We start from the raw sequence: 13,384 nt of genomic DNA, 5'->3' as shown, positions 1-13,384 counted from the left end.
TTTTTTTCAGTTGTATCTGACTCTTCATACCCCCATTTAAAGTTTTCTTGACAAAGGTACTGGAGTGGTTTGCCATTTCCTTCTCCAGCTCATTTTATAGATGAGGAACCTGAGGCAAACAAGGCTAAGTAACTTGTCCAGGGTCACACAGTTAGTGTCTGAGGCCAGATTTGAACTCAGGAAGATGAGTCTTCTTGACTCCAGGCCTGACACTCTATCCACCTTGCCACCTAGCTACCCAATGTTGGAACTATCATCTCCCTATTCCTGAAAATTATGCCTCTCAATGTAGTCCAAGCTTGCATTTGCCTTTTTGACTGCCACATCACACTACAGAATCACTGAGTTTGCAGTCCACAAAAATCCTTGGATCTTTTGGGAACAAATTCTCTCTACTTATGCTTCCCCCATCTTGTACTCATCAAGGTGATTTTCATATCCGAGTGTAAGGCTTTACGTTTGTCCTAATTGAATTTCATTTTATTGGATTCTGTACAATGAATCTGTCAAGAGGAAAGATTAGGTGATGATTCAGAGATGTTTTGAGGAATGAAAGAGAGTTGTTGTTGAGAGATGACTACAACCATCTCACTGAAGTAAGAGACTAAGTCATTTCCGTAGGGACTTGAGAAGAAAAAAGGTTTGAAATAATGGCTGTGGGTAATGAGGTAAAGAATTAATAAGAGCAGAGTAGGAGGATTGTCAAGCACATCCAAGTGACCAGCAGAGGTCATAGACCAACCCAGGCAAGTGTTGCTCCTTGGCTCCATTGGTATTATTAGCAAACTTTCTCATCTCATTATACACACCTTCAGCCTTGCCCAAGGCAATCTGTCTCTGCCACAAGGTTAAGTAGACAGGATATTAGTGCTTCACTCTTCCTTGCTACTCTATTGGTGGCTGTCAGAACCATGGACCCAGAACAAAACAGCTGATTTGGACATCACGAAGAGTGTTCTTCTCTCCATCCTCCACTTAGGTGTCAAAGTGATCTTCCTAAAGCACAGGTCTGACCATGTCATGTTGTGGTTCATTTATTTTCTGGTTGTGTCTGACTCTTTGTGACCCCATTTGGGGCTTTCTTGGCAAAGATACTAGAGTGGCTTACCATTTCCTTCTCCAGCTCATTGACAGATGAGGAAACGGAGGCAAACAAGGTTAAATGTTAAAGTTACGTTAAGTTAAATCCAGCTAGTAAGTCTCTGAGGCCAGATTGAACTCAGGAAAATGAGTCTTCCTGACTCCAGGCTGGTCAATCTTTACACTGTGCCACCTAGCTGCCCATGTCACACCCTACTTAATAAACTCCAGTGGCTCCCTATCATCTCCAGAATCTTACATATAAAACCATCTGTTTGGTGTTCAAAGCCCTTTATAACCTCCTCTGGCCCTGACCTTTCAAGTCTTTTTATACTTTCTACTCCTCCTCCTCCTCCTCCTCCTCCTCCTCCTCCTCCTCCTCCTCCTTCTCACATAACGGCATTTTTGCTGACTGTCCTCCATGCCTGGAATGTTCTCCCTCCTCATCCCTACCTGTTGGCTTCCTTCAAGTCCCAGTTAAAATCTCATCTTTTCCAGGAAGCCTTTCCCAATCCCTTTGAGTTCTAGTGTCTTCTCCTTCTCTTGGTTCTTTTCAATTTATTTTGTAATATATGTTTGTACATAGCTATTTGCATGTTGTCTCCCTCCACTCCCACTAACCTGTAAGCAGGGACTACTTTTTCCCTACCATTATATCCCCAACACTCAGTACAGTGCCTACCACAAAGTAGGTACTTAATAAATATTTATTAACTGATAGAGTAGGTCTACCCAAAAGAAATTATTAGCCCTGGAAATATGTATTATTTTCAGTAGGGAAATAACTATTCTCAAATGTTCAATGACAGCAGCAACAGAGAATTCACTGATTAGACAGCTTCTTGCACAAACTGAAATTTTTCCTGGTAGCCAATGCACAGGAATCACAGGCTACCTTTGTGCAGGTGGCATAACTATGGTCTTGTAACCGATGGGATTGGTTGCCTGCTTGGGTTGCCCTGTATCATAATTGGGGGAGGGGGGGGACAGGCTGATACTGGGCCTGAACAAAGTATTTATTTATTCCTGCAAGAGGAGTTGCTGATAATTAGGCAGATTATGTTTGAGATTAGGACAAATCAAGAGGTCCTCCTCCCCATAGTAGTGGTACCAAATTGGAATTTCTCCTATAGCCCAGAAATTAAACCACTGATAGATCTGTTGCGGGATCTTTGTCGGTTTTCCCTAGTTTATGTCCCAGGCCCCACCACAGGTTAAAAAATACACAGATTAAAAAAAGCTATAATTCAGGATGGTTTTCTGGTGGATAAAAGTTTTATTTATGGGAAAGTAAGGATAGTGTGAGATGCATTGGAGGGAAGCCTTTAATAATAGCTAATATTTATCTTACAAAACGCTTTTCGTATCTTATTTGATTCCCACAGCAACCCTGTGAGGTGGGTGCCGCTATTCTCACTTTACAGATGAGCAAACTAAGTCTCCAATAAGCTAAATAATTTATTTGCCCGTGGTCAAAGAGCTAGTAACTATTATAGGCAAGATGTGGACCAAGTCTTCCCTGGCTTCAGGTCCAGTTGTTTTGATACTATGCAACACTATTTCTCTATTCTAAACATTTAGGACCTAGATCCAGATTCATTCATGGTGAATAACCAAGCATTTATTAAGTATCTACTACGTGCCAGGCATTACACTAGGTGCTACAGACACAAAGACAAACATGAGACCATCCCTGACTTCGAACACCTTACATTCTACTGAAGAGAAATAACATGTACACAAATTTTGTTGTTGTTTAGTTGTTTCAGGTGTGTCTAACTTTCCATGACCCACTTGGGGTTTTCTCAGCGAAGATACTGGAGAGGTTTGCCATTCCCTTCCCCAGTTTATTTTACAGCTGAGTCAATACAATATATATGAAAAGTAAATATTGAATACTTTTGAAGGGAGAAGACCCTGACAAGGAGGGTGGGGGTCAGAATCACAAAATTTGGGAGTTGGAAGGGACTTCAGTGACCATCTTGTCTAACACACGTGAGGTCCCACTGTAGCCAACTGAATAAGTCATTATCCCATCTCTGCTTAAAGACCTCTATGTGGAGGGACTCATCACCCCTCAAAGCAAGCAAATAAGATGTGTAAAGCACTTTTCACCTCTGGACAGCTCTGATTATTAGGAAATTTTTTTCCTGAAATCAAACCCCAATTTGCTTCTTTTCAACTTTCTTCCACTCATTGTTCCTGGTTCTGCTATCTGGTGCAGGAGGAGACGAGCAGTCAGGAAAAGTCTAATCCTTCCTCCACAAGACACCCTTCTAATATGTGAAGCCATCATCATACCCTCCCTTGAGTTTTCTCTTCTCATGGCTAGACATGCCTAGTTCCTTCAATTGATTTTCATATGTCATGACCTCAGGGTACTTCACCATCCTAGTTATCCTCTAGGAAAGGCTTCATGTAAAGGAAGCATTTAGCTGAACCCCAAAAGAAGTGAGATTTCAAAATCCCAGGTGAAAGTTAGGAGGGAGGGCATTCCAGGCTTGGGGGACGACCTGTGCTAGCGGTGGTGATGAGGTATCAAATGGGCCAGTTTGGTTGGGAAGTAGAGTATATGAGGAAGAGTAATGTGAGATCAGTTTGGAAAGACAGGTAGGAACCAATCTGTGAAGAATTTTAAATGACCAAAAAAGGAGCTTGTATTTTATCCTAGCAGCTATAGGGAATCACTGAATGCTCTTGAGTAAGGTAGTGGCATGATTGAACTTGTACTTTAGGAATATCAATTTGATAGCAATGTGGAAGATGAATGGAGAGATGAAAGACTGGATTCAGGGACATCAATTAAGAGACTACCACAATAGTCCAGGCAAGAAGGAAAGAGAGTCTGAACTCCTTACCTCTGTGTGAACTAGGGTGGTAGCTGTGTGAGGAACAAGAAAGGGATGGATGGAAGACATGTTGTGGAGGCAGAATTGACAAGACTTGACAACTGGGGAATGAGGGAGGGTGAAGGATGATTCCCAAGTTATGAACCTGTGTGACCGGAAGGATGGTGGTATCCTCAATAGAAATAGGGAAATAAGAAAAAGGATGAGTTTGGGGAGAGGCAATGATGAATTCTGTTTTAGATGTGTTGAGTTTAAAGATACCAATAGGACATCCAATTGGAGATTGGTAGCTGGTGATGCAGTGCTGAAGTTTAGGATGAAGATTAGGAATGGAGAAATAGATCTGGGAGTCATCTGCAGAGAGTTAATTGATCAATCAATAAACATGTATTAAAAACCTACCACGTGCCAGGTACTGTGCTAAGTGCCAGGGATACAAAACAGAGGCAAAAGACAATCTCTTCTCTCAAGGAAGTCACAGTCTAATAATGTGGGAGATAACACATGAACAAATATATGCCAACAAGCAATATGCAGGACAAATAGGAAATAATTAACAGAGGGAAGACATTAGACTTAAGAAGGATTGGGAAAGGCTTCCTGTAGAAGGGCACTGGGACTTGAGGGAAGCCAGAAGGCAGAGATGAGGAGGGAGAACTTTCCCGGAATGGGAGATAAAGTTGGAGGTAATTGAATTATTGGGAATTGATGAGATCACCAAGAAAGGGTGTAGACAGAGAAAAGAAAATAGTTCCATAAGGGAGTATTAAAGGAAATCTACAGTAAGGGGGCAGGACATGGATGACGTACCAGCAAAGGAGACTGAGAAAGGTCAGTTAGACAGGTAGGAAGAAACCTAGGATTAGAGCAAAACTCTGAAAACCCAGGGGATAGAGACTATCCCAGAACGGTCAACCTTTTCACATGCTTCAGAGAGGTCCAAAAGGATGAGACCTGAGAAAAGGCCATTGACTTAGAAATTAAGAGACCAAGAAAGAAGATAGAGTGCTGGTGGGAGTATGAGCAACTTCTTAGGTGCTTCTCTCTAGGTGCCATCACAGAAACTCCTATCATTTGCTCTAGGTCTGTGAACTTGGCCCTTGAGCTCCTGTTGTTGCAAGAAGGAGATTAAAATAATTTTTGTTGGACTAGCTCTCACTGATGATTCTGATTTGTTACACCTACACTGCTGAGACACACCTGAATAAGCTGAAAGAGCCACCCACTCATTTGTCATGTTGACCCAGCAGTCAGGCCCAGGTGGTACAACAAGGTGGTGTGTGGCTCTCCAAGAACTTCTCTTTTGGCCATGGGATTGCTTTGTGTGCAGACCTGTGATGACCTTCTGGCAACAATGATTGGTATTATTCACTGGAGGATGGTCTGTCTATTCACCCATAGCAGCAACCAAGTTCATTTCCTTAGATTTTGCTGCCAGATTGTGTTGCAATCACTTGGATACCAACATACTGGTCTAAGTCATACAGCTTTGCTTTTGTTTGGGAATGGCATAATGTTATTGATCATTAATTGATTCCTGGTATATACCTTAGGGAACTGGAGTCCCCTCTCTACCACTCCTCATGTTTCCCTAAAATTTTTTTATCAGGTTCTATTTCTACTATGATACTGTTGTTGTTGTTGTTCAGTTGTTAAAGTCCTGTCCAACTCTTTGTGACCCCATTTGGGGTTTTCTTGGCAAATATATTGGAGTGGCTTGCCATTTCCTTTCTCCAGTTCATTTTTTACAGATGAGGGAACTGAGGCAAATAGGGTTAAGTGACTTGCCCAGGGTTACACAGCTAGAAAGTGTTTGAGGTCAGATTTGAACTCATGAAGAGGAGTCTTCCTAACTTAAGGCCTGGCACTCTAACACTGTGCCACCTAGCTGTGATCACTACCTAACGTGACTTATCTGATTCTGTTCTCCCCTGCCTCTTCCCAACTCCTCCATCTATCTATGTCATAATGGGTGCCTATGCACTGATGGTGGCAGGATAATGCTGGAGATCCAGGGTCATAATAATTAGATGACTGTCCCTTTTGGAAGGCTTTGAAGCAATAATCCCTTTAATTGAAAAGGCAACACCTGATTGGTGCAATTCTTAAATTAGATGACTCAACAAAATGAAAGAAGCTACCTCCTACCTCACTCAGTCTCTTTGCCTTGTCCTTCATCAGCAATCCTATTTTCCCCCATTGAATAAATGATCTCTTGTTACTCATATGTAACTAGCATCATAAACCTTTAAGCTCTATATAAATGTTAGTTATTATTGTTATTACTACTACTATTATTATGTCTTGCTTCTGCTTGATGAAGCCTGAGCAGTTGCCCATACTCTGACATCCCACAACATTTTTCATATTCTTTGAATTTCAGCCACAGTACCATGTAAGTCTGTATTAAGAACCTAATTATGTAGAACTTGTTTCAGCATATGGTGTGGGTGGTCCACTGTGGAGAAAGGGAGTGCACTAAATATGAAGGAAAGTTTGGGAGGATCTAAAGGAGAAGCAATAACGTAGCCAAAGAGCTTACCATTTATAACTAGACTAATTCTTGATGTAGTGACTGTCTCACATCAGAACATTCAACAACTATTAAGCACCTACTGTGTGCATAGTAGGCTGCTAGATTCTGGAGGACATAAAAAGTTCAGATAAAACATGTCCTTATTGTCATGGAGCTTATACTTTAGGAGAGGGATAAAACAGCAAAAACATAAAATTATAAAGTACAATTGCTTTAGAAGTTAGTTAGAGTGGTGAAAAATAAAATGCTGTGTGAGATGTGAAAGGTACTTTCAACAAGGAGTATCAGGAATGTCTTCTTGGAGGAGGTGGCATTTGATTTGAGCTCTAAAGGCTGGATAAAAATTTGTCAGGTAAAGGAGAGGTAGGACATTTCACGTGTGGCAAAGGCCTGGAGATCGGAAGGCAAAGAATATACTTAAGGGATAGAGAGTAGGGGAAGGGCAGCTAGGTTAAAGTGGGTAGAAGTCAAGAAGACCTGAATTCAAATCTGGCCTCAGACATTTACTAGCTGTGTGATCCTAGGCAAGTCACTTAACTCAGTTTCTTCATCTGTAGAATGAGCTAGAGAAAGGAAATGGCAAACCATTCTAGTATCTTTGCTAAGAAAACCCTAAATGGTATCACAAAGAGTTGGACATAACTGAAAATGACTAAACAACAACAAAAGGGCCCACCTTGAGGCAGCTAGATGACTCAGTGGGTAGAGTGCTGGGCCTGGAGTCAGGAAGACTTGAGTTCAAATCTGGCTTCAAATATTTACTAGCTGTGTGACCCTGGGCAAGTCACTTAACCTTTTTTGCCTCAGTTTCCTCAAATGTAAAATGAACTGGAGAAGGAAATGGCAAACCACTTCAGTATCTTTGCCAAGAAAACCCCAAATGGAGTCACAAAGAGTTGAACAAAACTGAAAGAAGACCGAACAACAACAATGCCAGTATAGAGCATATTAGAAGTATATGTAGAATGTTAACCAGAGATGAGCTGGACATACTGACTTATAGTAGGGGATATTTAAATTAGAGAAAGGCTAAATATGAGAATAAATTATTGATAGAGTTTAAAGAATATGTTTCCCACAAACTCCCTCATGTCTTCATTCAAGAATTACATACAAATTTGTGAAATAGTCCATATTTCTTACCAAGATATACACCACACACACACACACACACACACACACACACTCATGTATATTTACACCTATACATATACATGTCAGGAGAAGAGCTAACTAGCTGGGTCAAGTGCACTAAAACAGATGGAATGTCAGCTCTTTGAAGGTAGAGAATGAATTTATTTTTGTCCTTGTATCTCCAGAGTTTAGCACACCTCTGGGCCCATAGTTATTGCTGTTTGTCGTTCAGTCATTTTCAGTCATGTCTGACTCTTCATGACCCCATTTAGAATTTTGTTGCCAAAGATACTGGAGTGGTTTGCCATTGCCTTCTCTAGCTCATTTTACAGATGAGGAACTGAGGCAAGCAGAGTTAAGTGACTTTCTTAGTGTCACACAGTAAGAGTCTGAGGCTGATTTGAACTTGGAAAGATAACTCTTCCTGACTCCAGGCCTAGCACTCTATCCATTATACCACCTAGCTCCCTATGCAGACATACCTTGGAGATATTGTGGGTTTGGTTCCAGACCACGGCAATTAAGTGAATATTGCAATAAAGTGAGTCACAAGAATTTTTTGGTTTCCCAGTGCATATAAAAATTATGTTTACACTATACTGTAGTTTATTAAGTGTGCAATAGCATTATGACCAAGAAAACAGTGTACAAACCTTAATTAAAAAATACTCTAATGCTAAAAAAAAATACTAACCATTATCTGAGCCTTCCATGAGTCTTAATCTTTCTGATGGTGGAGGGTCTTGCCTTGATGTTGGTGGCTGCTGACTGACCAGGGTAGTGGTTGCTGTGGCAATTTCTTAAAATAAGGCAACTATGAAGTTTGATGCATGGATTGATTCTTCCTTCCATGAAAGATTTCTCTGTAGCATGTGATGCTATTTGATAGCACTTTACCCACAGTAGAACTTCTTTCAAAATTGGAGTCAGTCCTCTCAAACCCTGTCTCTGCTTTATAATATATAATATTGTTGTGTCTCAGGGAATAGGGAGGCCAGAGGAGGGGGATGGAGCAGTCAGAACACACATATGACATTTATCGATTAAGTTTGTCATCTTATATGGGTGTAGTTCGTGGTGTCCCAAAATAATTCCAATAGTAAAATCAAACATCACTTGTCACACATCAACATAACAAATATAATAATAATGAAAAAGTTTGAAGTATTGGGAAAATTACCAAAATGTGACAGAGATATGATGGGAGCACATGCTTTTGGAAAAACGGCACCGATAGATTTGCTCCAGGCAAGGTTGCCACAAACCTTCAATTTGTAAGAAACAAAACAAAACAAAACAACCCCCCCAAAAAACCCTCAATATCTGTGAAGGGCAATAAAGTGAAGGACAATAAAATGATGTTCCCAAAGTTTTAGTTTTAAATTTAAGCTTTATCTTGGAAATCTTTATCAGAGAAACTTTCTACAAATATTCTCCCCATTTACTGGCTTCTCTTCTTTTCAACTTGAGTTTCACATATGCAAAATCTTTTAAATTTTATATAATTATAATTCTTCATTTTAGCTTCTATGATCTTCTTTATCCTTTGCTTGATAATGAATTCTTTCCTAATTCATACCTGTTCTATCTAAGTCATATATCCATTTGGAGCTTACCTTGGTATATGGTGTGAAATGTTGGTCTATACCTAACTTCTTCCAGACAACTTTACATTTTTTCTCCCAGCAGTTTTTGTCAAATAGTGAATTCAACAAACAGCTTTGTTCTTTAATTTGGAATTATATTTAGTCTGCATCTTAGGATATTTAATTAAAACTTTTATCCTTTGAGAAGAGATTTTAATTTTTGCAAATAATAAAACCTAATGACAATATTTTTTAGTCAAGATAGAAGAATTTGCTGTTAGGAAACAACTGATTTTGTATATATATATCTGTGCATGTGTGTGTGCATGCATACATGCTTGTGTGTGTGTGTGTGTGTGTGTATGTGTGTGTGTGTGTCTGTGTGTTTGGGCGAAGGGGCTTATAAACAAGATCAGAAGACAGTTTCCAAAGAGGAATTCTAAAAATGTTTTGACCCATAGCATCATTTAGAATATGTATATAGCCTTTCATAGTGACTACTTTGAAAGGCAACATTCTTTTAGATGTACAAGTTCTGACATATTGGTTTTGAAAGTAGTCTGGTTCCTTTATAGTCATACTTCCTATGTATAATATTATAATTTTTCATCTTTCAAAGCACTTTTGCTGGCCTTATCTCGTTTGGTTCCCATAATGATATTACGAGATAGATAGTGCAGGTATCATTCCTATTTTACAGCAGAAACTGAGGTTAAGTGACCTGTTCAAAATCATGCCTAAGTAGGGGGTGGGGTGGGACTAAAACCCAGGTCTTTAACCTGTCAAATATCCTTAACCATTGTTCTTGAAAAAAAGATGTGTAGTTCAGTGTGGAGCTGGGAAAGGGATCAGACAACTTCCGAAAGCATTTCTAACTGACCCTGGATTGATTTGCATCCTCTTTGCTTTCTCTGCAGTCCCTATCTCAGGGAAATGCTGGGAAAGCAACAAAGCTTTGAAATGAAAACCTTTAATCTTTCCATTTTTCTCCTCTAAAGTCTCTCCAGATTCAGTACCCCCCACTGCAGCCTGGTGCCTAGCACATCTAAACTGTCATCTGCCATCTCTTGCAGGGAGCCAAATTGTTTCTCCTAGATGTGATACTCTTATGAATATCTTCCATTTTCCATTTCTTCCAACAATACAGCAATGTTTTTTTTTTTATCCTTCAGTATATTCAATTTCTTCCTCTTTCACTTCAGCACAGAAATTTTTCTCTTTTATTGTTTGTTCCCATGATTATATTTTTATGATTTGGCTTATTGCCTAATATGTTTCTTCAAATACTGTCATATTTCATTTTTGAGGCCCCTAAATATACTAGATGATTATACATAGCCTAAAGTAGGCTTCTTGCCACATCATGGCTAAGTCTGTCATCTTGTAAGTAGCTGAGGTCATGGACAACTATACCCATGTTATCCATTAGTGGTTCCTTTTCATCCAGCCTTTACTCTGGATGCTGAGGATGGCACTATTTTCATGAATTCTGTTTTTATGATACTGATGAAGGCATCTAAGTGACACCAAAAGTTACCGACTTGTCCAAATTCACAATTTCTTGACAGGCATGTGTAGTGAGTAAACCAGGCCTGACTCAGGCCAGTCCAGTATGTCAGATCTGAGACTAGAAAAAAATGAGACACTCATACAATATCTTAATAATTTAATAAAAGGAGGTTTATTTAACCATGATAGCAGAAGGATATTCAGAAAAGAATACAGCATTGATTTAGCTGAGCACAGCTCCTGGTGCTGGTCATGCTGGTAGGTTTTTCAGAAGCCTGAGGGAGGAGAAAGACAACTTCCTGGACCCTAGCTTTTAATTTTTATGGTGTTAGTAGCATCCAACTCTATGTGACCCCGTGGACTTTCATCCATGGGGTTTTCTTTGCAAAGATACTGGAACGGTTTGCCACTTCTTTCTCCAGTGTGTGTCCCCATTTTACAGATGAGGAACTGAGGCAAATAGGGGTTAAGTGACTTGTCCGGAGTCACACAGCTGATAAATGTTTGAGGCTGGATTTGAACTCAGATCTTCCTGATTCCAGGCCTGATGCTCTATTCACTGTACCACCTAGTTGTATTTAGGAAGGTAAGTCACCAGCCAAGCCTTTAGTCCCCTAAATCAATTAATCCTCAAGGATGGTTTCCACAACTTCTAAAGAAAAACTAGCATAACTTTTGGGGCATTGAGGCGGCACAGCAGACAGAGTGCTAGTCCTGGAATCAGGAAGACTCCCCTTCCTGAGTTCAAATCTGGCCTCAGACACTTGCTAACGGAGTGACCCTAGGCAAGTCACTTAACCCTGTTTGCCTCAGTTCTTCATCTGTAAAATGAGCTGGAGAAGGAAATGGCAAACCACTCCAGTATCTTTGCCAAGAAAACCCCAAATAGGGTCATGAAGAGTCAGACATGACTGACAAATGACTAAACAACAACAAAAGCCTTACCTTTGTGGGGCAGGGTCTTGAAATATTCCTCTCACTACAGCAAGTAAGTAAAAGGAAAAATGGAGCAGTTACTCAATGGATTTGATAGTGTATAGAACCAACCTCTGTACTTCAGACCAGATAAGCTCTCTCTCTCACTCAATAACAAGGTTGCTTTGGCTCATCTACTTGCCCGAGTTGTTCAGATGATTGCCTCAGCTTTCTCCCTGTGTATTGTAGACAGCATTGGTGACTTAGGATAGTCCTTAAAGACTGCATATTTTGAGCTCATTGTTGTCACTGAACTGGACAGTTCTCCTTTACTAAAAGGTAGAAATCACATGGCAAAGGTACGGTGCTCATATCCCTAACCTGGACTATTCAATTTGTAAGTTTTCTTTGGATTCTAAAAATCTGCCCGCTGTCTATTTTTGTCTATATATCTATTTAATTAGAAATTGGTAACAGACATTCATTAAGTATTGGAATGAATGAAGAAGACAAAGTGCTAAACCTATTGGTTAATTCAAGTTTTAAGCATCAGTCAATTCCTTATAAAAAGAGACGAGCTGATTTGCCTCATGTAAATAAAAAATCATTTATTGATATATTTTTCTTTTTTAGTAGATATGTTAATGCTGTGTTGACATGGCCTTAATGGTATACTAATGTCAGCTTTTTTTAAGGTAATGGTATTTTTCCTTTTGTTATAATTTGTTCTAAGAAGAGGGGAATGTAATGGAAAATTTTTAAACTAAAATTGGGAACTGAGTGTGAAGTCTTGGGCAATATAAAAATATTCTTTTAAAACAGAAATCTCCATGCTTTGAAATTCTAGTGATGGCCTGACCATAACCCACTGTCCTTTCTTGACAACTCTGGGGTTTTCTTGGATCTTATCATTGCAAGTGTTCGAACAATACCCACTTCTGTTTTTGTTTTTTAACCCGAATTACAAATCACCAATAACTAGAATCAGGTCACTCAAAGAATCTCACTATCACTTCTAAGCTTTTAAAAGATGCTAAGGCATTTTGGGTGGTATTTTCTATGAGGGTATAAGTGCATTTATGTAAGTGTGTTTTTTTCTTCTTCCATTATTCAAATGAAAGCTTTATCAGGCTTTGGGGACTTGGTGAAGATTATTTTAGATTTTTACTGATGTGTTACATCAAATGATAATCATTTAAAATATAATTTAATATTTTAAAAACACATTAAGTTTTTCTGTGATTGCACTTGTAAATAAAGATTTTTTTTCGTGGGATGGGGGGAGGAGGGTGAGTTATTACTAAATTCTATTCAGACTTTTCTAGGTATTGCAGCATATTTCATAGTGAATGCAAATCCATCAAGGAAATATGGTATTTATCATATTTTTTCTTGTTTTCCTTTTAATTTCCAAATAAGGTTTTGGATTAAATTCTCTGCTTCCTCATTTATCTTAATATGATAAATTCTTAATCATTCTTAATTCCTAACAGCTTTGTAGCAGTATGTTAAACTATCTGCTTTCTACAATTAAAGTTGAGGAACTCATTAGCAACTTCAGGCAAGTTGGTGGCTAAAGAACTGTGTCCAGGTGGCCACATCCACTTGTGACTATGTAACTACTAGCCCTTACCCTTTATGGTTAGGGATGGCCTTTGAGTTAAACAAAAGGTCCATCCTGGGGACGTAGAAGTCGGGCTCTCTGACTTTGACTCCCAGATTCAGAACTGTCTATGCTCAGCCTCCCTTGGGGATGTAGTGAGAGAGCCTTGGAA

At 39.4% G+C, this 13,384-nt stretch overlaps 1 long non-coding RNA gene across 4 annotated transcripts in view; it reads left to right on the top strand.

Moving 5' to 3' along the window:
• LOC114022790 overlaps positions 1-13,384 on the top strand; it is a 66,724-nt gene that overhangs the window by 37,458 nt on the left and 15,882 nt on the right. Inside the window, exon 2 of one of the 4 annotated variants that reach the window (XR_003566701.1) lies at positions 12,243-12,304. The exons of 2 other annotated variants lie outside the window; for them this stretch is intronic. This is a non-coding gene — a long non-coding RNA (uncharacterized LOC114022790). Of the gene's footprint in view, positions 1-12,242; positions 12,305-12,949; positions 12,983-13,384 lie in introns of those variants that run through there. One more of the 4 variants, XR_003566703.1, reaches the window with a different exon arrangement.

Source organism: Vombatus ursinus, unplaced genomic scaffold (assembly GCF_900497805.2).
Source record: "Vombatus ursinus unplaced genomic scaffold, bare-nosed wombat genome assembly UNPS02014813.1, whole genome shotgun sequence".
Classification (NCBI taxonomy): domain Eukaryota; kingdom Metazoa; phylum Chordata; class Mammalia; order Diprotodontia; family Vombatidae; genus Vombatus; species Vombatus ursinus.
The sequence above is the reverse complement of the archived record's forward strand: the minus strand, read 5'-3'. Positions and strand labels throughout refer to the sequence as shown.